At 34.0% G+C, this 26,174-nt stretch overlaps 1 protein-coding gene across 1 annotated transcript in view; it reads left to right on the forward strand.

The window, feature by feature from the left end:
• LOC145669684 (uncharacterized) overlaps window positions 1-26,174 on the forward strand; it is an 824,581-nt gene that overhangs the window by 245,004 nt on the left and 553,403 nt on the right. Inside the window, exon 2 of the mRNA XM_081737956.1 lies at window positions 1,495-1,564. The gene's annotated coding sequence lies outside the window, so the exon portion shown is untranslated. The remainder of the gene's footprint in view (window positions 1-1,494; window positions 1,565-26,174) is intronic.

Here is a 26,174-nt window from a genome sequence, read left to right on the forward strand (position 1 = left end):
GCAACACAGCCGAGGCTATTCACTTCTTTTCCCAAACCAAAGGGAAGTTTTCCTCCCTAAGAGGGCAGTGGGGGTGGGGCCGAAGTATGTTTCACACATTTTCCGAGGGGCTACTTGAAAAATAAAGCCTCTATAGCTTTTTTTTTTTTTTTTGTTTTTACTTTCGAGCGGCTATAAGAGAAAAGAAATTGTGATTGTTAGAAAATTTAATTGAAAATTTCAACGGATTCGTACATTTCATGGCCTGTACATACCGATAAAGTGATTTATGGATGCCTGTCCGTCCATTTCGATATATCAACGATATTTTAATGTTGTACGATATTTCAATATATTGATCGATTAATCAATATTTTCAAAACCGACATCAAAATTTTATTGACTGATATTTCGATATTTTGTCGATGTTGATTTTCGATATCCAGATCGGATATTGCACAGTCCTAGTGTTCATAGATTGAGATACATTTCCCGAATCTGGGGAAATTTGGTATCAAAATTTAGAAAATAAGGGAAAAGGGGTTTTAAAAAAGACAAAATGCTAAAATACTGTACAGGGAAATATTTGGTTTGAGATTAAGACCAAATGTTATGGTTATGTTTTCTTTCTCCACTCTATTGAGAAGAATCAATTAAGCTTGAATTCTCTTCAGCTCACACCCACATTTTGATTGTTGAGATCTTGACAAAATACTTTCCTCTTCCAAAAGTAGTGCTTTGAACTTTAATGTAATTTTAAATATTGAGTTATAATTTAAAAAAAAAAAAGAAAAAAGTTAGTGTCGTTTGTGAAGGAAGCAAAACAATGTAATTTTAATCATCAGTTATGAGAATTATATTACGTTATGAAAAGGAATTCATACACTAGAAGATATTAAACATTGAAAAGAAACTACAAATAGCTATATTCTGAGAAGCGATATTAAAAAAATTGAAAAGAAACTACGGATAGTTGTATCCATACGAAGCAATATTAAAAAAAAAAAAAAAAAAAAAAAAAGTGAAACTGTGTGCAGATCGTCGTGTCGATACGAAGCGCCTAAACATTTCATTTTTCTTAAATGGATGTTGTCTTAACGATATTGCTGAAAGGTCAAATGTTAATATTTGCGTAAGCCTTACATTTCTGAATCTGTTCTATTTGGGGCATCGTGTCTCTTGTTTCATGTATCTTCCCGTAAAAATCTGTGTTTTTCTTCCCGTAAAAATCGGCTCGGTACTTGCTGATCTTACTTCGCAGAATGAGCTTAGTTAGCAACTGGTGAAAGATAATATTTGCATATTATGCTGGTTAGTTACACTCTTTGTATTATACGTAGAGTTAAAAGAAGGAACAAATTAAAAAAGAAATATTTGCGAATCGACTGGTCTAGAATATAGATAGCCTTAAATAGATATAGTACTGTTATTTTCGTCAGTCATACTGTATGAAGTTTTTACTTTAGTTTCCTTTATTGTTATCGGGATTAATATTTAAACTGTATTTCTTTTCAGATGGGTGAAGTTAGTGGAAGAAGTGTACATTACACAATGTAATTCTAAGTAGTGGACATCCTAGTAGGAGGTAAGGAAACATCTATTCACTCTATTTTTATGCTCTATAAGATCAATGACTATTGTGAAATAAATGTTTCGGTTTGTGAAATTTTTGTAAACCAAAAGAAAACAGAAGCAAAATGTAAATAATAATAATAATAATAATAATAATAATAATAATAATAATATATTATTATTATTATTATTATTATTATTATTATTATTATTATTATTATTATTATTATTATTATTATTATTATTATTATTATTATTATTATTGTTTACAGTGTTGTCTACGACTCAAAAGTTGAAACTCTCTCGTCTCGAAATTTGTCACGAAACTCTCGTCTCGTTTATAATCCTAATTCTTTGAAGTGCGTATATTTTAATTTTGTTTCAGTTATTTTCTGAAATATTTGTTTTATGTTACTTAAAAAAAAATCATCATTCACAATTAAATTGGGCGGGCATTAGAAGAAAGTTAAGGAAATGAGGAAATCCTTTACGCATGTATAACAACTTTCAAGAGAATTCTGTTCTACAATTTTGGATGCAGGTGGAAACCTACAAAAAGAAATATTACATCCAATGCTTTAATGCCAAAGTTTAGGGCATACTTATAGACACGTTTGCATTACTCCCAATATACATAATGTACTCAGGCCCATTGGATTAACGAATGTACGAAGATTATACAAAATACCCTTGCCAAAAAGGTATTTTTTATAATTGTCAAGGTCTTCATTCCGCTAATTATCCAGGATGCCCGGTTATTTAGCACCGGATTACAAGGAACAACGTCAATCAACTCAAGAACAAACCCAAACTTCCTTTTCGCCCTTACTAGAACAATCATCCCAAGAACAAACTGATACCACACCTCACACTAAGCGGAAATAAACACACAAATTCACATCTAATGACATTAATAAAGATTACAGTGCGGACTGTCCATTTTAAGAATTGGTCAACATTTTTAAAGAATGGAATTTATTGGTTTTATTGAAAAGGATCAAATTTTATATACCAAAACTTCGTCTAGCACAGGATCCTGTTTTGAAGATGGAACTCGTAATAGAAAGATTTGATATGTTCATGTCTACATTCAAGACAAATCCACCAAAAGTCAAGCATCGTTTTGCTGGACCACCATTATGATGGGTCACATCCAATCAGCGATATCGAAATCGCAATATATTGGACTAACTAGAAATTCATCAAGACAAACAATGGTCATGTGCAACATGACATTGTGCGCTCACGACAAAGGTCATGTGCAACAGAACTGCGACAGTCAAGACACATCACCAACAAAACACTAAACAAAGAATTGTGTAAAAAACAAATTAATTGTTAAGTTTGTAATATAGCTAATAATTCATTAACTTCTTTACATGGATTTTCTCTGCTAGTGTAGTTTTGCCGTGTAAATTGCCTATGCATGCAGCATGACTTTTTTTTCTTTCTCCTGGTAGTCCAGGTTTTTGTTCCTCTATCAAAGCCATCAGAGTTTTAAAAAAATCTTGTGTTTTTCTCTCTTCTTGTTTACCCATTTTTTCTTCCTTTTCTATCATGCTATCAGATTCGCGTGTAAATGTCTTCGTTAGACACACACGCTTCCCCCGACAGATGCTTTAGAGCAGTGTTTTTCCCAATCTTTCTGATGTAGCGGATCCTTTGTAACAATAGCTGATTCTCCGCGAGTCCCATGAAATTAAAGAAAAAAGATTGCTATATATATCATAAAAATGAAATGACAGATTACGATTTTAAAGCACTAAATGTATCATATTTGACAATACAATACTGTTATAAATAGAGATATTCGGAAGAAAAAAGTACAATCCCATCAGTTACGCCCAATACATTACTGTTATAAATAGAGATATTCAGAAGAAAAAAGTACAATCCCATCAGTTATGCCCAATACAATACTGTTATAAATAGAGATATTCGGAAGAAAAAAGTACAATCCCATCAGTTAGGCCCGACGTGAAGTTTGATATGTCGAGATCAAAACTGGATAATCTCAGTCGTATATGTAACTTCACAGTAACTATATTTTTCATTTGTATGAGATATGATGTACCGAGAAAATGTTGTCCCGTACAAGTATGTGGTAAATGGCAACAGATACCTTAGAGCACTTTTTGGGAATTCAGACTGGGATCAAAACTCCAGTAACGGTAATAAAAGAAATGGCATTTTGAACGTCACATTACAAAACTACAGAAGGAAGTCCATATTCCAAGTCTAGAAACCAGTTTTCATCTTATTTATTTATTTATTTATTAAAGGATGAGTCAGAAAATACAGACATAGTAGACACGCCAGTGACCTTAAATGTTCAATCATACTTTCAGCAATATCACCAGTAAGGAGTTGTTTTACCGAAATCAATAAATTCACTCAATTTGTGAAAAGAATCGTATTTTCCTACCTCGAAACATTGCATCAAAAATTTAATTTCTTGATTGTTGTCCGTATCTTATCTTGTACAGAAAACATAGAGACAGATATATCTTAAAAACTCATGTCAAAGTATTAAAAATTCTAAAAAATGCCATCCAAATAAGCAAGAAAGCAGAGCCATGTGAAACCGTTTAAATTGTTGTGTTAACTCAGAATTAATGAAAAACAGTCTTATTTCGTCCCGAAGCTCAAACAACCGCTTCAGAACCTTACTTCGAGACAACCTATGAATTTCTGCGTGTAATAACACTGATGAATTCTCTGGCACACAAAAAAATGAAATTGTGCACACAGCTTTATGTTTGTGCGCCCTCGGCCTACGGCAAATTAAGAATGCATAGATCACAATTATTGTTATTAGAGACCGAATGCTTATTCTTTAGTATTAAAGATATGATCAAAAATAAAGTTTTAAAGTTTATATGGGGTTATAGTTTCCATTTAAGCCAATTTTATTTTGCCTATTTTACCCATTCCTGCTTAAAAAATATTTTAATGCCTAATGTTGCCTATTCTATGCATTTTCTTCAAAATAAGACTTTATTCGGGAAAACATATAATTTAGTATTTCAAAAAGGATCATGCCTTTTCCGAGAAGTATAAGTGATGTTTGTAGTGATAAGATGTCGTAAAACTTTGGACTACTGTGTGTACTGATAAAGTGCTATAAAACTTTGGATTGATGTATGTACTGATGAAGTATATAAAATTTGGATTGGTATGTGTTGTGATAAAGTGCTGTAGAGAATGTATTAGCTAAATACAGATTGAATACATGTCAAGCTTCGTTTTTATATATACAGTAAAAGAAGATATTAACAAACAGGTATGTTTTTATACAGGGTGTCCAATGTACAATGCAACCCGGAGTTTGACATAGTAGAACTTTTGAACCTGAAGCGATACACAATTAATGGTTATAGCAAAATGAAGCTTAGTTCATGCATATATTTTTAAATTAGGAAGCAACGATTGAAGTACACTAGGAACCACACACTGTTGCCAATGTAACCGAAGGTGGAAATAAATTTTTGTTGCAAAACACGTAAATTGATTCATAACTCATACGTATGGATGTTCTGTCGTTAATTTTCAGTTTGTTTAATTGGAGTAGCTTGGAAACTATGGAGCAGAAAAAAGAATTTTCCATTTACACTGATAACCAATCGGATGAGGCCTCTGTAAGGGGGAACTAGGGAAATCGTAGTTTTCATAAATTAACACTCTGAATTGGCAATACTGCTGATGTTTCAGTGCATCAGAAGGTGTGTTAAAGATCTGTCTACATTGTGCAATTTCTGAAAACAACGAAAAAGAAACTTTGAAATTATCAGGATAAAGCTTTTATTTACATGCACCCGGCAACACTGCTATTCATTTTTATTGGGCTACTTAAAACAAGAGGTATACAAGTACAATTCTCGAACTATACAAGACCTGGGAATAAACATTCGCAGTACCATTGAGAACATTAACACTTCTACTCTTCGTAAAATTGCTGCCAAACATGGAGAAACGTATGAACCAGTGTTTGAATCAAAACAGGGGGCACTCTCAGCATATGCTGTAGAGCTGATAACTCATTTCGTGGTAACTGTATTTCTTGAACATAATCTATGACTTGAACTTACTTTTTAATTATATTGAGTATTTATCTTCATTATTTCGAGTTACATTGTAGTGCCTTTATTATTTCCTATATATATATATATATATATATATATATATATATATATATATATATATATATATATATATATAGAGGAAAGTACCTAAATATGGAATACCGTTCCATTTTTTGGCAACTGTAGCTCACCTTACACGATTCTACATATGAAAAAATGTGTGTGCATTCTGTAGACATATGGTCATAACTTCTGCCATTTAGAGTCAGTCAATAACAAAAAAGAGACCCCAAAAATAAATAAAAATCAAAACAGTACAAAATTGTTACTCGAAAAAAAGTGCTCTAAATATGGAATACCATAAACAACTCTCATGAAATATACCAGAATGTTTTACGTGCTTCTAACATAGGTATGCTAAATAAAACAAAGGAAGCTGTCAATACACATATTTTAATTACGTGATATAAAGGTGCAAATATTCCAAAGATTGTTTGAAAAAAATGTAGTAAATGAGCTGCAAAGTTACAAAAAGAAACATAGAAGCAAAATTTGCAATGTGACATTTTTTTAGAGTTGTAAACTTGGGTAAAAGAGAAATTGTTATATATGTTGCCTAGTGTTACATATGCTGCAAAATGTCCAGTGAGAAATCTATGTCTATTTACGGAAGTCACAAGTATAACCTTTGTCATACCCAGCACATTCATTGTGAACTCAGGATAGGCACATCATACATATCACCCATTTTTCACCGCCTTTATCTTCAGAAAATTTTCATGAGCAGAAGAGGCACTCAACGTCTTCTTCTGTCTCTGGTTGATCATTATCGGGAATGCTACTAAACGTTGATGATTGATCATCATATGCGCTGATGGACATAGATGTTTCGGAATCTGAAGTTTTACTTTGGGGACGACTGTCATCACATTTGTTTCGTAACGTGCATTTCGTGCATTTCTTAGTTAATTTTACCTTTTCTTCTGTTGCATTCGTGTGTTTCTTATCCTTGTTTTTTGCACTGTTCTTCATTTTTGTTTTCCACTATCGACAGCTTTCACAGACTTCTTTAACTGATTTTTGTAAGGTGATGAAGTAATTATGACTACAGAGCCACAGCCAGCCTTTCTTAATCGACTGCCTTCCCTCTTCTTCACTGCGGGCACTGGTGATATTTGCCATGGAGTTATACTGCTGCCAGATAATTCACATGCTGAAGCTTCAATGGCGATTGGACAAGCAGAGGTAGGAGAAAGGTTGTCTAAAATATATGGGAGAGAAGTGTTTGATGTAGAAGGAGGAGGGAATTCAGGTGAAGGTTCAGAACCTAGTAGTGGTGTAGGAGGGAAATAGAGATCTCGTGAAGATTGAAAGCTACGTACTGATCTATATTGTTGTGCGTGCTTTGCTTCAAGAAAGTCTCTATCATTGAAAATGTGAGAATTGAGGGGCCACATTCCCGTCACTCTAAAACCACTAATGGCGTTTGAAGCAGTTTATGCTTTCACGCACGCTTTTCCAAAGAGTTCTGCTACCTCAAATGCAGAGAGAGGCCACACACAACCGTCTTCTGTTCTAGCAGTTCTCATCCAAATCCTGATCTCTTCACTGTAGTACGTTTTTAAGGGACTCATGAAGGTTCTGTCAAAGGCTGCAGTCTGTGCGACGAATGTGGAGGAATACAAAGTATGGACACTTATTGCTTCTCGCCAAATATAAAACTTCTAAATTTCTTGAGTGGGCATAATGGCCATCAAGAATGAGCAACAATGGAGATTCTTCAGATGTCCTTGTGTGTTTAATAAAATGTCTGGACCATTCAGTGAAGAGTTTACTCTGTACCCACCCAGAAGGATGACACAGTCCAACAGATCCTTCAGGAGCACCTCGAATAAGGTAATTTGACCACTTTGTGCTTGGAAATATTAGCATGGGAGGAACATAAATACCCGTGACACTCATACACGTTATTACGGTCACTAAAGAGCCTTGTTCTGCAGAGCTAATTGCGTCTATTTGACGTTTTCCTTTGTGTGGAAGAACTTGAGGAACTTTTGATTGAACGACAGTCAGAAATGTCTCATCAATGTTAAATATGCGATCAGCAGAAATGTTCTCATTATCAATCTCCGATTGCAAAAGGTCAAAGAAGTGGGTCACTTTTTTCTTGACAAAAGCCAACAGTTCGATTGTATGACGCTTCTGTCTGTTTTCTGAAAGAAAGTTTTCCCTTGTGTCTCTTCATAAACAATTTGAGCCAAGTCTTTCCTGGAAACTCGTGGCACTTTGAAAACGAGTGTGCAAGTCTTTTTTCTTTGGCTAATTGGTATGCCATAATTCGCACATCCCTCCGAGTAAGACCAAAAAATGTGTCTTCCATAACTAACAGGTATTGGACCAGTTCCTCCTCCATTTCCGGTGTTAAAATTGGTTTTCTTCCTAGCTTGTTCACAACAGATTCTTCAGGACTCAATTTACACGACGCCAAGCGAAAAAGTGTTGTCCGAGGTACTTTATATATTTTGGCCGCCTACAAAAGTCCCATTTTCTTCTTCCTCATATCATGGAATGTACTCCTCATTACGTTGCGGTCCCAAGTCTTCCGCTGTTTATTTATCTGGGAAAAGAAACAAAAAGATTGCATAAGACTCTAAATATGGAATACTATTCCATATTTAAAACCCTTATGGTATTCCATATTACAAGCCTCGCCATATTTGTTTTTATAACCACAAAAATGGTACTTAGCCTTGGTACAAAATAATCTAACTTGCATAGCCTATAGCTAGAAAACACCAACTTTCCGAGTGATTCACTGTCAGTAATTTCAAATTCCAATGTGACTAAGAAAATTACTTCTGAAACACTCACCTACGATAATCAACAATTCCGAACATCCACTCCTTGAAGTATTACGTGCAACAAACTGCTTATTTCACCACAAACTGACCAGAAACGCATGACAGGGTACATAGGCAAGCGTCTCCGGGCACCTTCACGAGAGTGCACCATCTACCAGGGTAGATATGGTGGTATTCCATATTATCAACCCTATTCCATATTTAGGTACTTTCCTCTATATATATATATATGGTGCCTATTTGCTTACCTATTTCCAGGTTATTAATCCCTAAACACCCCGTGTCAAATTATTGTTGTTAGTAGTAGTGGTATATCGTTACTTTGATAGTAAATCAATACGCAGTTCAGTTTTGATCGAAAAAGCGCGTACACTACAGTCAATCGTTTTTCGGTTGGATATCACATGGAAAGGCTATGAGTAGAATCCCATTTACTGCCCCGTTTTATTTCAGTTTAGCATAATCACTCATTCAAATTGCCACTCAAAGCAGCGTTTTATATTTTTCAGAAGCAATAATTTTGCAGAACTAATTAATTGCTTGCGCTCTCGTATCAAAGGCAAACACTTGAATAACACACCATGACGAAGATAAAGTGTACTGACCTGTGAAGCAAATGCTCGTTATACACTGTTTTCCTCAAATAAAGAACTAATATACCATGTGAGAGGCGGTAAATGGTTTTTAAACTAGGTAATATGTGTGCTCGCTTGTACAAATATTGTATCTTTCGTCGCGTGGGTGTTTTGAGTGGCGTATTTAGTGAGGTTTAATGTAAAATGGTACACAATTTGTAGTGAAGTGTGGGGGAAGTAATGAATTTAGGAATTATGAATATCCTAGGTATTATTTGTAGGATGGATTCTTGGATCTGCGTAATATACTAGTATAGCTTGTCTGTGGGTGTTGACAAAAAATAGTTCGGCCGTCTCGTCGTAGAGACATTCGTGCAACTGAGAACCAAGTATGACAGATTTTTGAGGTTCATTCAGTATCTTGAAGCATTTCGGAGCTACCTGAGGTAGTAGAGTACGAGAGAGGGAGGTGGCTCACTGGTAGAGTGCTCAACTCTGGTGCAAGGAGTTCCCGGTTCGTACTCGGGCCAAATGAGTGGTGGATGACATCGCGTCTCTTGGTACTCTCGAGGTTCTCCCGTTTCCTCACACATTCCACTAATTGTTTCATAATCATTTACTTTAATTAATCACCCTACTCCTTTAGCCATATCTGTGGAACGGAAGTAAAGAACATTTCATATCAGAATAAGTACTGGTCCAAACTTATTGTTGTTGGAGTGAACCTCCTCTTTACTCGACTTTACTCGACTTCTTTACCTGCTTTCATTTTGTCCGGACACTCCTCTCCGAGATGCCTGAACCAAATATGACACGGTGATTCGAGAGCTTGTGCTGAGCGTCGTACAGGGTTGCATGTTTCGATTATATTACAGTTGCATGTCCCGATCGGACATACCACTATATTATAAACAATATAAACAATAGAAAATACAATTTTCAGCATTAGAAATAGGGCGAAGTCCTTTTCATTTTTGTTACCCCTCTAATATTTTTTATGGTAAGTGCTGTTTTATACACTTTAACCGTATCGTTCACTATTAACATTAGGCTTACTAGTTAGGCCTAACGAATTATAAATTTTCCCATATATATAATCTCTTACCAAAGCCAATTAGTACCAAAATGTAAATACGAATATGCACTTTAATAAATCAATAATTTCACGTAAAGGAAGGTATAAACAAAAACATTTATAAAACCATGCACAATGCTTAATACATCTTTCTTTCTTTCTTTCTTTTTCTTTTCAGTTACCTTCCTTACGTGAGATTTATAATGGAAGTCCCAGCCTTAGGGCCTTGTGGGCTACGTCACTATATTTGTTTTAATTATAAATTGTGTGAAATAAGTAAATGTACAGAAATGGCACGAGCCAAGATGGCCGAATTTGCCTGTTTTAAATAAAATTGTATAAAACACTATTAATGTAATAATACAGAAGGATAAGCGGCGCATGAACATATTGAAAATGAAATATAGTACATGAAAATTGTAACAAATAATAAAATTGTCCAAAGTAATGTATTGTAAATAGTAAAAATTGAATAAAAAAATGAGAGCAAAGCTCCCCAATACTTAGTATTTACAGCGCCATCTCTTATCCATGTGCTTAATACATCTCAGCAAAAACTATATCATCCAAGGATTTTATAAATAGAGGATCTGCCCTTACAATAAAATCTTGAAGCCATACGTCACAGTTTCGCCGCCCCTACTCTGCCCACTCCGCCCAATAGGATCGCAATGTTTTGAGCCAACAAACATGGCGGAAACGAAAGTAGAAAATCAGACGATGTCGGAAACGAGAGTAGCCAATCAGACGTGCCGATGCTCCGTTGTTTTTTTGGCTTCATTATTTAATAGGATGAAGATAGATATATGGGGCAGATCCTCTATTTTATAAGATCCTTGATATCATCTGACTATAAACAATCCACATGATATACTCTTCTTTTAGTCATCTTTTAAACATTATTTCACTTTGACATGTGCAGATACTTATTACAGCACTTATATCCCAACATCGTTCTATGAACACAATTTTTCAAAACGAAGCTTCTCTTTTCCCGACTTAGGCGTTCGTTTACAGCACTTATATCCCAACATCGTTCTATGAACACAATTTTTCAAAACGAAGCTTCCCTTTTCTCGACTTAGGCGTTCGTTTACAGCACTTATATCCCAACATCGTTCTATGAACACAATTTTTCAAAACGAAGCTTCTCTTTTCTCGACTTAGGCGTTCGTTTACAGCACTTATATCCCAACATCGTTCTATGAACACAATTTTTCAAAACGAAGCTTCTCTTTTCTCGACTTAGGCGTTCGTTTACAGCACTTATATCCCAACATCGTTCTGTGAACACAATTTTTCAAAACGAAGCTTCTCTTTTCTCAACTTAGGCGTTCGTTTGCCTGGATACTCTCCGAAATGCCTGAACCGTTCTTAAGTCTTCATCCCGGCGAAATTAAAATACCGCTAATTTTACAGTAATTATGTGATATCTTCAAATAGATAAAAGATAATTGAAATATGGAACAAGAGCGCCCTAGACAATATTATTTTGCATCAGGTACCGTTACCACAAGTCACCTAGTGGCTTTCCGTTTTCAGCTGTTTAGAAACGCGAAAATAAATGCCGATTTTCAAAATGGCTCGAAATCGAAAGCAGATAAGTGAGTCGTGATAACGGTTTCTCATGTAAAATGATATTGTCTAGGGCGCTCTTGTTCCACATTTCGATTATCTTTTATCTATTTGAAGATATCACATAATTACTGTAAAATTAGCGGTATTTTAATTTCGTCGGGATGAAGACTCTTAACAAAATTTGAGATGGTGATCTGAGAGCGCGCGCTGAGTGTTGTAAGGGGTTGCATGTCCCGATTTTGGACATACCGTTGAGGAATAATCACCGAAAAACGGGATGCCCATAGACAACATTGGAAAAGCATTTGACGCGTGAATTCTCATAGTAAATATTGGAAAGAAGAATTTTCAGCGTTAAAAATACGGCGAAACCTTTTTCGTTTTGTTCTACGAACACAATTTTTCACAGTCATTATGCCTTTTGCTGGTATGTTAATTTCAACTGTTTGCATGTCGTGTTTGTACACGAAAACAATTGATGCAGTAAAAAAATTCTATTGATGAAACTTGATTTAGGGGCCGTTCAAACATTTTGTGGCTCCTGAAATTAATTATTGGCCAAGATCTCAATCTTTTGATGTATTTTTGAGCTCATTTCTTTTTCTTTCTTTCTTTCTTTCTTTTTTTTTTTTTTTTGTCGTCAAGATAACTTTTGATCCTTTTTTATTTTTTTTATCATTCCTAAATTTCTTGTTCACAGATAATTACGTGAGAAGTAGCTACCACGATTCGCAATCTGTGCGTTATGCTAATATCATACTGTGGTACTTTTGTTTACACTTAAATCGTTAAATTCACGTTTCGCAAAGGTGAAAAGTTTAGTGCGATAGAGCGGCTCAGTTGTAATTTTAAGTAAGGTCTATATATTTTAACTCTGATACCATTTTAATTATATACTAGCTGAACCTGGCCTATTTATACAGCGCACAGTTCTAATATGAGCGTGAATCTCCTTTCCACTTCTCACTATATTTATGTATGTCCCTTTACGAACACAAGTAGAGCACAGGAAGATTCTCAAAGGGAGTGAATTGCTAAAGACAAACATTTGAATGTTGTATTTTAATACCTAGTATATACAGGGTGTTAATGAACTATACCGACAAACTGTAAGATCTGATATCTTATATCAAAATAAGAGGAAAAGTTTATATGGTCCTATGGCGAAAAGGGAATAGTTTTAGAGCTAGGGTTGTCCAAAATCGCGAAAAAGCCAAATTTCGAGAGGCCCTATTTCGAATTCCAAAAACTGTGAATGGTGGTCATTTTCAATGTAAAGGAAGCCACGCATACACACAATCCAAAAGTGAATATTTTGTCAATTGTCAATAGGAGTACAAGGTATTCCTTACAGGGTGTAGTTCTCAGGTATGTTCTCAATAGAGTCTTCAGATATACCCTGTTTTCAAGGAGGTCCAAAGTAGGCAGAAGGTAAGCCTTGACAACAATGGACATCCAATCCTTCGGAGGAAAGTCGGAAGTGTTTGTGTTCGGAATAACGTGTGATGCGATGTATTTCGGCAAGGTATATTTCACATTTTCTTCGTTTATAAGCGTGAAGGAAAACATCGCAGCATGCGTTTTCGCGAGTACGAGAGACCGTGTTGCTGATGATCCTTAACACTTCCGACATCCCACCAAAGGATTCCGTGTTCACTGCTATCAAGGATTATCGTTTACCTAATTTGGACCCATCATAATGTCAGAGCATAACTCAAAGTTCGGTTGATGGCGTGTCTGAGAATTTTATTCTGCATGGAATATCCTGTACACACATTCAACATTAATGAAATATGCATTTTTGGAATGCGCATGCGTGATTTTCTTTACACTGGTAGGGACCACCATCTACAGTTTCTCGAATTCGAAATAGGACCTCTTGAAATTTTGCTTTTTCGCGAGTTTGGACAGCCCTATCTCTGAAACTATGCACTTTTCGCCATAGGTCCATATGAACTTTTTCTCTTATTTTGATGTAAGATATCACCTCTTACAGTTTGTCGGTATAGTTTATTAATACCCTGTAGAATGTTGGGGTGAGTTTGTGACAAATTTGGATACGTAATAAATAATACCAAATGCAAATATTTTTTCCTTATAATTCCATATCCGAGTATGCCTCCTTGTGTGTCCACAAGCCTTCGAAGTTGCCAGCTTGCAATGGGTTTTGTCATTCAGATTAAAACAAAGCGCCTGAAATGTTCATCAACCCGCTATACGTAGCTTCTCTACTGGTTGCCTTTCACAAGTGTATCAACCTAGTTGGAATATTAGACTAACAGAGCCAAAATGATGCCCCAAATGTGGAATAAAAAAATAAAGACAACCTTTTTGAAAATTTGAATGAGAACTGGTAAATCTACACAAAATTCGGAATCGACCATTGAAAACGGCAGCTTTCTAGCATTCATGGTTTTTGAGATCTCATTGTCGAAAGGATTGACAACAAACATATGAAATTTTTTAGCATGTTAATACATAAATAACTTTTAGAAAATCGCAGTCTAATTATTACAGGAGTTGAAACCCAGATCATGACGTTTTCATTTTATCATTTATGATTAATTGTGTGACAAAGCATGTTCATACATTTTCAGTGGAAAAAGACAGATTTCCCCCCTTTATTTTGTTTTATCATCTCGCTGTGTGTTTTTTTTTCTTTCTTTTGTCCATACGAACGTGGCATTATATTTTAAACTCCATGAAAGCGAAACAGTTTGCAATTCGTACTTTTGGAATCGTTTTGTCATCCGTAATAGTGACTGTGGTGGAAAGCTGAAACGAACATGACACATCATGGTGATAATGTCACTTCTTCTCGACGTTTGCTTGCAGTTTGTTTTCAAAATGGTTTTTGTTTCTCTTTTTAATTTTCTGGTCAAGTATTGTAAAATTGTTTCTCTGTAAGGATTTCGCTCTTAGTTTCGTATATAAGAAATGTGTAAAGGCGTACCAGTCGTCAATAGAATAGGTTTTGGCAGCAGGTTTCCTGTGAGTTTAGGATATTGAGAATGATTGTCAATTTAAAAAAAAAAAAAAAAAATGAGTACAAGAGACTTTGCTTAAGAACAATTACAAAATCGGAAGATAATCTTTGTACTTTTAATCATATTGGGATTTTAGATTACGGTAAATGTTCGTACGAAGATACATTACCCGAATGACTCGTGGGGACACGGTGGCTCAGTAGTAGAGCGCTCACCTTTGATGTGAAGGGGACCTGGTTCGATCCCAGTATATGTAAGTTTGTTGTGGAGAACATCGTGCCCGTATTTTTGTTTTCGAGTAATATCCTTTCTTTCCACGTTCTCATTCTATCAGTTCGTTTCATCATCATTCACTCTAATTTCTCGTCCGTATCCTTTAGTCTTCAGAGCACAACCATCGGATGTAAAAAAATGAAATGAAAGCTTTCAGTGTAACGTCCCACCATTATGCTTTTCAGTCTAAGGGAGACGATGATTAAGAGTCTTCATCCCAGCGAAATTAAAATACCGCTTTTACAGTAATTATGTGATATCTTCAAATAGATAAAAGATAATCGAAATGTGGAACAAGAGCGCGCGAAACAATATTATTTTACATGAGAAACCGTTATCACGACTCACTTATCTGCTTTCGATTTCGAGCCATTTTGAAAATCGGCATTTATTTTCGCGTTTCTAAACAGTTGAAAACGGAAAGCCGTTAGGTGACTTGTGATAACGGTACCTCACGTAAAATAATATTGTCTAGGGCGCTCTTGTTCCATATTTCAATTATCTTTTATCTATTTGAAGATATCACATAATTACTGTAAAATTAGAGGTATTTTAATTTCGCCGGGATGAAGACTTTTAAGGCAAGTGAATGATGATGGAAGAATTGGTGGAATGAGAATGAGAGGAAACGGGAGTACCCCGAAAAAAATCTGTATTTCATTTGTGTAGATTTACGTGCTTAGTACAGAGCTAATGCGACATTAACCAATCGCGTCACTAACGCTTGATTAACGAATTCTCTATGAATACCGCCCCTTGTGTTTAAGCCGAGATTGCTTTGTTGTTTGTTTTGATTTCCAGTAATATCTGATATCAGTGTTTTTTTTTTTTTTTTGAAGGATCTTTGCTTCTGCTCCGCTTTCCACCCAGCTGATTGACGGCCTCTACCTCCAAAAGCTAAGGAATATTAAATTGCGACTACATGTCTATCGCTGTTGTGGGAGTCACATCTTTTAGCAAATAATGCCCTAGTGCAGTCCCTTATAAACTTTTCTCCCATAGACAACATTTTCTGGAGGAAAGCCTTTCCAAGGTAAAAACCAGTTGAGAATGCTCCAAGAGCATTGGCAAAATGAACTTAAAAAGAATGGAGAGATGGAGCGGGAAAGATAACTGCGATTGTTCCTACATGTAAAAGTAAATATTTTTATCCGCACCTTCTTCTGTTTCTCGCAAAATATCATTTCTCTGTGACTTACAGTTCCTGGCTCCTTAAATCCCCGAAATTCGAATTTTTTTTTACCATATCTGGGGAACATTGGCCAGTTGGCCAGTAGCCAGTTGATGAGTGGCCATCAGTTACTATTTGGTAGCAAAATGTTCACCATCCTCTTAGGTATTGATCAACACCAATATCATCTCTCTATAACTTATGGTTCTCGAGAAATGACTCCTTAAATATCTGGAAATCGGCCATTTTTTGGCCAATATCACGAGCAAGGTAAGTCATAGAGAGATTGTTAATCAACACCTAAGATGATGATAAACATTTTGGTACTGATATTAATTGATGGCCACTGGCCAAACCAATGGCCACCGGTTAATGTTTACTACCGAAATATTTACCATCCTATTAGGCATTGATCAACACCAATATAATCTCTCTATGATTTACGGTTCCCAAGATATGCCCCTTAAACCTCTGGAAATCGGCCATTTTTTGGTCAATATCTCGGGAACAGTAAGGGTGACGCGAAAAATTTAATCGCTTTCTTAGTTTTTGATGCTCTATCGAATGCAAGGTTCAAAATTGAAAAAAATCGCAAATAACAGACAGACGGACAGACAGACATAGAAAATTCAGTAACGAACTTTTAAAGTTTGTTGATAAGATTAGTTAATATTTTTATCATTTTCATTAAAATGTTACATTTTATAATACAAATATGAAGAAAACGAGAAACAGGAATTTTCATAATAACAATTTTGAAAAGCGAAAGTGAAATCAAATTTTGTAGAAACAGTTTAAGACAGAATACTAAACAGAACTTCAACGTAATCCCTGCGGATGAAAGTTAGCAATGAATAAATTATTACTTTAAAAAAAGAAAAGGAAAATGTAAATCTCTTGTTTAGAATTGTATATTGCTTGAATATTCTTGCTATGCTGTTAAAGATTTAATTGCCGCCCATACGTGTGTCCCTGAAATGTAAGTACGAGTTGTTGCTCCAAGTTTCATAAACCTTGAGTAAAAGGAAGTATATACTTATTAATGAAAGCGGGAGTAGATGGGGAGGGGAGAATCGCTTTTATCGTAGGATTTGTGAAGGTTTGAGAAAGTTATCTAGACTCTTTACCATAACATGTGTTATTTCCCACATCAGTTACTCACTGATGTCATCGTTGCGTGCCGTGTACCTACATACATGAAGGTTGTTCCTCTCTGCGTAACGGATGCTATTAACCTTAGTTTGAATGAGCTTCCATTTCTTGGCTATAAAGTACGGTTAACTTAACATCCACGTTAACGTCGGTGAGCTACGCACTGACACGTCATAGTGACACATATGTCCCTTAAGCTTGCGAGCGGATGTGGTATTGACTGTGACTGAACAATTTACAGTGAATCTTGCGTTTGTTTCTGAATTTAGTAGGGAGAAATCAATACAGATGTTACTGGCTTAATGTGAGTAATCTGTGGAAAGTTGTTAGAGAAATAAACATAAACAAGTTTATGTAGGTTTGTTCACTTAGAGGAAGCCTTTGACAGAGTGAACTGCGAAATCTCGATTGTTAATTTAGAGAAGGCTTTCGACCAGGTGAAAAAAGGAATTTTGATTGTTCAGAGAAGGTCTTAAACTGGGAAACTGATTGTTCGTTTAAAGAAGGATTTTAACCAGTGAGGATGATAAACGATTTAATATTTTCCGGGATGAGTTTGAAATAGCTATATCCGAGATTATGAATGGAAAAGTAACCGGAATATATAATATATCAATCGAATTCATTGAGAATATGGGAAACAGGGGCAAGAGACCTCTCAATAAAGGTAGAATAACTATTATGATGATCACGATTTGTCCAGATGAACTTGAGATATTGATTGTTCATTTAGAGAAGGCTTTCGACCAAGTGAACAGGGGAATTTTGATTGTTCATTTAGAGAAGGCTTTCGACCAAGTAAACAGGGCAATTTTGATTGTTCATTTAGAGAAGGCTTTCGACCAAGTGAACAGGGGAATTTTGATTGTTCATTTAGAAAAGGCTTTCGACCAAGTGAATAGGGGAATTTTGATTGTTCATTTAGAGAAGGCTTTCGACCAAGTGAACAGGGGGAATTTTGATTTTTCATTTAGAGAAGGCTTTGGACTGAGTAGCATGCGAAATTTTGATTATTCATTTAGAGAAGAAGGACTTTGACCACATGAACTGGGAAATTTAGATTGTTTATTCAGTGAAGGATTTTCCCAGGTGAACTGGGAAATTTTTATGAGAAAAAGTTCAGACAAAGTGTAAGATCGAAGATCCATAAAGTACTTATTTTTTTTTATAGATATACCAACACATAAAGATCAGATTAAAAGCTGAAATGACAAAATTGAAATTCGGCAAGGAAGTGTCTCACCAACTGTATTCAAAATATAATATAATTTAAAGTAAATCATAAAGAAGAGTTGGGTAAAGAAGATGATGTTTCGGTAAAAGATAGAAAGGGACACGTTTGTTTACTTTGCGATGATATGACTCATATTTGCGGAATATGGATCGAAAATTAACAAGATGCCGGAAAATTTGAAGAAGAGCTCTACTAAATAAAGTAGTATTTAAAGACGAAAGTAGGGTACGGATAAAAAGGAATTATAGCAACGAAAAAATCGAAGAGGGAAAGTAGAATAGATGATTAGTTTTTGGCATTCATTAATGAAGATGTGAAATAAAAGCAGGATATAAAAGGAAGAACAAGAATGACAAAAAAAAAAAAAAAAAAAAAAAAAAAAAAAGAAAAAGGACGAATTTTGTGATGAGTTACTGAGTAAAAAGTGAAAATGAACCATCGAATGTTTTGAGAGGAATATTGAACTATACATAGCAGAGGCGCAGACAATACGAAAAAAGAAAAAGCTGTTTAAAATGACTGTTGGCTTTCAAATTGTGGATACGGAGAAGAATGAAGATATTAACTGAAGCAAACGGAAAACTAGTGAGGCAGTAGTAAGAACAGTACGTGAGAAAAAAGTGAATATTGAATGTAATTAAAAAGGAGAAAAAGAAACAGTTTTGGACATTATTTGAGAAGAGATTGTATTAACGACAGTGGTAGAAAATATATTGAAAGGGGACAGGAAACATAGTATTCACGGTATTAAAATGGGTAACGGCGAGCAATCATTGTGAGGCATGTGACCTCTAGTCTCGAAGATATTAACTTCGCATGCATGTGCTGCTGGCGTCCGCCTACTTTTTAATATTAATATTGACATAAAATAAAGTACTCATAGGTTTTATCACGCTATTACAACTACTGATACATTTTTTATTCCTCGTTAAAGAGTCTTTTAACTCGGAACTGTTCAGTCGTGGTATATACTTCAGTGCTTCTACCTACAAGAGCGTCGCAAGGAGCAAAAGTCAGTTGGCGCCTGCAAGAGTAGCCTAATGACGTGTTTTGAAAAAAAAAAAAAAAGTCGGTAAATCCCTCTATAGACCAAATTGGCAAATATCAAAGTGACTGGTATGGTAATTTTAATATTGTCTCCAAGTTTAGTCAGAGTGATTTCAACGGGTTGCATACCGTAATATTTGGAAGACAACGGGTAACTACCACATTCTCTTCCCTACCTTAATGAGAAATATGCAGTAGTTATTTGTAATTTGTTCACAATAATTGCTTTCTTTCGTCTCCTTTTCATCCCGGTTCATCGTACAGTTGGATGACCTTTACCGTAGACTTGCGGCATAAGGGCATTTGTTTTTCCATGTGTGAATACTTTGTGCATATGTGTGTGTGTATGGCATTACTGTATTATTTGTTTCACCAGCGTGCAACCTGTTTAAACTGCTGGATATATTTTTGATCGTGTTGTGTTGTGCTCCACATACAACAATAGATTTAACGTCATTAATAAGCCATTCTGAAAACACGTTTTGTACCGTATGGATACATAAACATGTGGACGTGTAAAATATGCAACACACGAGGATAAGAGCTTTGTTCTTCCCAGCAGTATCTCTTTTTTGTCAGTATTGCATATATGTATGTTGTAAAGTGAGGGAGGGATATTTTGTGAGATTCTTTTTCGAGCACTTTTATGGTTGATTTTTAAAAACATTTTGTCCATTGTTATTAGGATATTTTTGTTTCACTTGGTATAGGAAGACAAAAATTGCTCCTACTTCTATCGTCTTTCAATTGATTTTATTTTTATTTTATCTATTTCTTTTGCTTAGAAATCAATATAAGTATACCGTACGGATACGCGTCACAACAAAATGTCATTAAACAAACATTGCTGTTTATACTGTATATGGTCTCCTAAATTATTATTATTATTATTAATAATAATAATAATAATAATAATAATAATAATAATAATAATAATAATAATAATAATAATAATAATAATAATAATAATAATAATGAGTGACACAGAGATTTTTACTAGTTATTCGTCCCATTGGTGTTTTTGCAATAATCGTGGTAAGTTATTTTATGTTATGGTACCTATAATTGATGTGTTTGTAAGAACGTAACAAATTATGCGCTGGGATCAAACCAAGGAATCCACACATCAGAGATGAACGTTCAACCACAGAGCGCAGTATTCGCAGGTTTCCTTAAGAAAATTTCCCTCGACTGACCCAAATTTTTTCCATTTCTTATCAAATTTTTCCTAGTTTGTTGAGTGCCCAATTCCTATGACAGAAGTTATGTGACAAGATTAATTTCACTATATTAAAGGAAGTGCCAGCCATATTTGGTTTATTCATTTGCTTTCTACTTCTGTTGTTTTTGCTTTTTCTGTTTGTTTTTTTACAATATATATATATATATATATATATATATATATATATATATATATATATATACAAATACACTCAGTCAACAATAGATGCAAATTATACTACTTTAAACACACACACACACAAACTATTGCTATCGTATTGGTATATTGTAAAAGAACAAAGAAAAATTTAAGGATTTATATTGGTTAATCAGTCAGCGCAAAAATTTCCGTGAATTTTCACTTTACATCGAAAAATTCCCTTTTTTCCTTTTTTTTCTTAAATTTACCTACGAAATTTCGCTACATTAGGGAAATTTCTCTCAAACTACGAACACTGACTGAGTCCTTCTGTGTTTATATTGTTATAAAAATACAAGAAGCAGAAACTGTGTAGGTTCGGTAAATCAATAATCTGCCTACAATTAGCTCATGTTATTATTGGTACAACCAGTCATTTATTTGACACATTCAAACTATACAATTAATCGGGAATTCTAAACGAAACTAATTAGTGCAACATTAAAGAGAGAGATATATATTTTGTTATAGATTAAACTTGTTCGTCTTGCTCCTTTTGTTAACATTTTTTATTATTTTCTCCGTAGTTTCGGCGGATTTTTTTTGCTGTTTTATTGTTATTATTATTCTCTTTTCATGCAAAAGTTACTGGACCTGAAAAACTGAATAGAGAGAGACATCAGATGCACATTATTCTCTCTCGTAGAATTATCAAAAGAAAGAAAAAAAAAGGAAAGAGGTATTTCCGTTACAAATTGTGGAAGGAAACTACGGTTGTTATCTTGCTTACTTGCTAGAAAGTGAATCTTTTTTCCTTTGTCTCGTTGCATGCATTTCCATCGCTGCTGAAAGTTTAGTTCTGCTCCGAATCGTGAAGATAAAAAAAAAAAAAAAAAAAAAGTTTGGTCGAACAGTACGGGCTATCGTGTAGACCAGCTTGAAGATTAATTTATCAGTAGAATACACTCTCACAGCATAGATTATTTAGTTCCTCAAAACGCATACTTTCGTTCAAGTTATCGAACAGTAATGTTAAAAAAAAAAAAAAACTTGAACACTAATCTCTCTTTTGAAAAATGTCTCTTAGTACTTTTAAGATTACTCGAATATTGGTTATTCAAACAGTAATTTTGAATCCAAATAATAATTTGAAAGGTCTTTATTCAAATAATCATTCGAATATTGATTATTCAAATAATATTTTTTGTTTGTCATTCAAATAATAATTTGAATGTTTTTAAATCATGCGAATATTCATTATTCAAATAATTATTTGAATATTAATTATTCAAATAATCATTCTAATATTCATTAGTCAAATAATCATTGGAATATTCGTTATTCAAATAACCATTTGAATGTTTGTTATTCAAATAGTCATTCGAATATCCATTACTCAAATTGTAATTTGAATATTTGTCATTCAAATGATCATTTGAATGTTTGTCATTCAAATAGTCATTCGAATATCCATTACTCAAATTGTAATTTGAATATTTGTCATTCAAATGATCATTTGAATGTTTGTCATTCAAATAGTCATTCGAATATCCATTACTCAAATTGTAATTTGAATATTTGTCATTCAAATAACCATTTGAATGTTTGTCATTCAAATAGTCATTCGAATATCCATTACTCAAATTGTAATTTGAATATTTGTCATTCAAATAACCATTTGAATGTTTGTTATTCAAATAGTCATTCGAATATCCATTACTCAAATTGTAATTTGAATATTTGTCATTCAAATGATCATTTGAATGTTTGTCATTCAAATAGTCATTCGAATATCCATTACTCAAATTGTAATTTGAATATTTGTCATTCAAATGATCATTTGAATGTTTGTCATTCAAATAGTCATTCGAATATCCATTACTCAAATTGTAATTTGAATATTTGTCATTCAAATAACCATTTGAATGTTTGTCATTCAAATAGTCATTCGAATATCCATTACTCAAATTGTAATTTGAATATTTGTCATTCAAATAATCATTTGAATGTTTGTTATTCAAATAATAATTTGAATATCTGTTATTAAAATTTGAATATTCATTATTCAAGTAATAATTTAATGTCCATTATTCAAATAATCATTCGAATATCCGTTATTCAAATAATAATTTAAACATCCGATATTCAAAAAATAATTTGAAAATGTTATTTAAATTGTTTCTAGAATAAGTTTTTTTTTTCATTATTGAAACAGTTATTAATTGTTGGAATAATTTTTCGAACTATTGTTAAATATTCGTTTTTTATTGATCACTTGTTCGAATTAGTTTTCTACTTACTATTTTGTTCGAATACTTGAATTACTGCGTTGAATGTTTGAGGCTTTGGAAAATAGAAATATTTGAATGTTAAAAATTTACTCCCTACTTTAACCTATGGATAGATAAAAGATATCGTATCCGCACTCACATTGTCATTAATCATTAATATGTTAACATAACTATACTGCCTAAATTATGATTTCAAAGAAAAATAGTTTCCAACATGTTTTATTTCTATATTTGTGAATTCTATGATACCAATGAAGTTCAAGCTAATCATTAAAAATAATCCCTTTCAATTGTAAGCCAATTACTCTAAATAAAATGTAACAAAATTAATGTACACTCAAGTTATAAAATTAATAGAAAAAGAAAACACTTCTGTGAAAATGCATATTTTTGGCAAGAAAATTGCGAAATTAGTAATACGCCATCAAAGTATGTGGCTAGTAGTGCATCCTTTGATACACGAGATCCTAGGTTTGATTCCCAGTGGAATGCACTGCAGTGATACAGATCTCTTGTTTTCATTGTAGATTTCGTCTTACGTATATGGGGAAAACCTCTTCTTGCTCCTGACAAAAATAAATAAATAAATAAATAAATAATAAAATTCAAATCAATAAATCAACCGGTTAATTAAAGCATTAAAGAAAATAATTGTGAACTGTTGTACATAATGCTTTTAATCTTAAGTGTAGGTTGTAGTATTTTATTCAGGGATTAAATTCTAATAATCGGTGGGGGATGATGAGTTCGTCAAATGTTATAAGCTCTGTACTATTGACCTAAGTGAATTATATAATAAATAAATACTGTATATATGAGCCTATGAAGGGAGGCAAACAGAGGTAAGCAGCCAATATCCGTAAAGTGATATCTCGTAAGTATATGAGGTGTTATACATAAATATTACATTTTGAGACTGATGGCATTTAGTTTTAACTGAGCGATTTGATGGCATGTAGTATAGCCCACGAGATGAGAAGTACATTTGTATATTTAGGACTGAAACTAAAAACTTTACGAGTCTTGTAGGCAACACTTTACTGAAGTCTTCGATCTCGATAAACTGTTTTAGTGTTAACTGATAAAGTCATGGTACGAACATAGTGAAGAACATTTATCAGCGTTTAAACATAGGCAAGTCATTACACAATATACTCCAATATTAGTTTAAACACTGGCGTCGTTAGCTTTTTAAATCTGGGAGGGGTCGGATGAATCAAAATCAAAAGCCTCTTTCCGACAAAAGTTATATATACAAAGTAGTATAGTTTCTTTAAATATATTTGACAGAAAACTGGGGGACGCGTCCCCACCGAGCCCCCCCCCCCCGCTAACGACGCCCATGGTTAAAATGTTAATATATCAGAGTCTTCGTGGATCTCTCGTGATGCAGAAGGATTCTGGTAACTTATAAGTGAAATTAAGGACAAAATTTTCAAAAACAGACGAGAAATATCCAGACCAGATGAAAAAAGTTTTTCAAGAATCGAGAGAAGGCTAGAAAGTAATTTTTGTGAGACGAGACGAGACTTCAACAAAATTTACGAGACGAGACTTGTAAAATGAAATGAAATAAAACCTTTAACTTCTCACAATTATGGCCTTTAGGCTAAGGAAGACGAACAATTGAGGAAACTCAGTGATGATGGAAGAATTGGTGGAGTGAGAATTGAACGAAACGGGAGTACCCCGAGAAAATCCATGAACACGATGTTGTCCACCACAAACTTACTTGGTCGGGGATCGAACCAAGGACCCCACCCCAGGAACAAGCGCTCCACCACACAGCCACCGTGTACTCCGTTGACTCTCGTAAGTGACACTAATTTAGCTCCCCTTGTAAAATTGATGCTGGGAATCAACTCCTCCTTGCTTCGCCAAAATGTGTTTCCCGTCCTTATTATATCCCTATTTATGCTTTATACGAATAATAATAATAAAGAGTCATTCCAGGATAGTGTTCATTTGAGTTTTGATGTATAATTATTTTATCATCTTTTCTACTTCCATATTTTTTTAAAGCACTAGTTCCGCTTCTGTTATCTGTGTAAGTTGAACGCTGCATCTGATAACTTGGTTAAATATTTGTCTTTCTCAAACAGACTTTTCTATACCTAAAGTTTATTTTTTTTTTTTTCGCGTGCTACGGTGCATTTTTTTATCGTTCATGCACCAGAGTACGAGTACTATGGCTGAAACAAGGCGGCAGAGTGTTTTCACTTCTACAGTGTACTTGTTTAAACTGTTGTAATTTTAATTAGAAAAAGGAAGGTTAGTGTCCGTAATTTTTACAATTTCAATGTAATCATGAGGTGTGAATGTAATTATGACATAGACATCTCGTATGACCATGTCAAAGTAATAGGCAAGTACATAAATATAGTAATTATAAGCAAATGTCACAAACTAATAAGTAGATATGTAACAAGTAATTATATAATATAGATAGATTTGTAGACTTACTAATGAGTATGCGTATTAATTATAATTGTGCATTCTTAGCGATTTTAAGCGGAAGACTTTTTTTTTTCTTTTGCAATGTTTAAAGTGTTAAAGTTCTATGCTGCACTGTGTACCGCTGTATACTACATACAACAAAACACTATTTTATAACACTGGAGATCGGTTTCTAATAAAACCGGAAACAGAAAACCGACATTTCGAATTTTGCTAAAACCAGATTTCCTTCAAAAGAGCTTTGGATTTTGTTTTGTGATTTTTGTTGAGGCTGATATCTGTTCTTACAGTAGGCTACTTATTTCCAAACAAGCTAACGAAGAAGAAAGAAACTTCAGATTAAAAAACTCAAACCAGTTTAATAAGAAACAGTTTTTTTTTCTTTTAAAAAAAGGAAGCCGAACAGTTTAAAAACTGAAACTGGTAATTTTGATAGTAAACCGGACAGTTTAAAAACTTAAAAACCAGTATTTTGATAGA

Source organism: Thermobia domestica, chromosome 14 (assembly GCF_964235325.1).
Source record: "Thermobia domestica chromosome 14, izTheDome1.hap1.1, whole genome shotgun sequence".
Lineage (NCBI taxonomy): Eukaryota > Metazoa > Arthropoda > Insecta > Zygentoma > Lepismatidae > Thermobia > Thermobia domestica.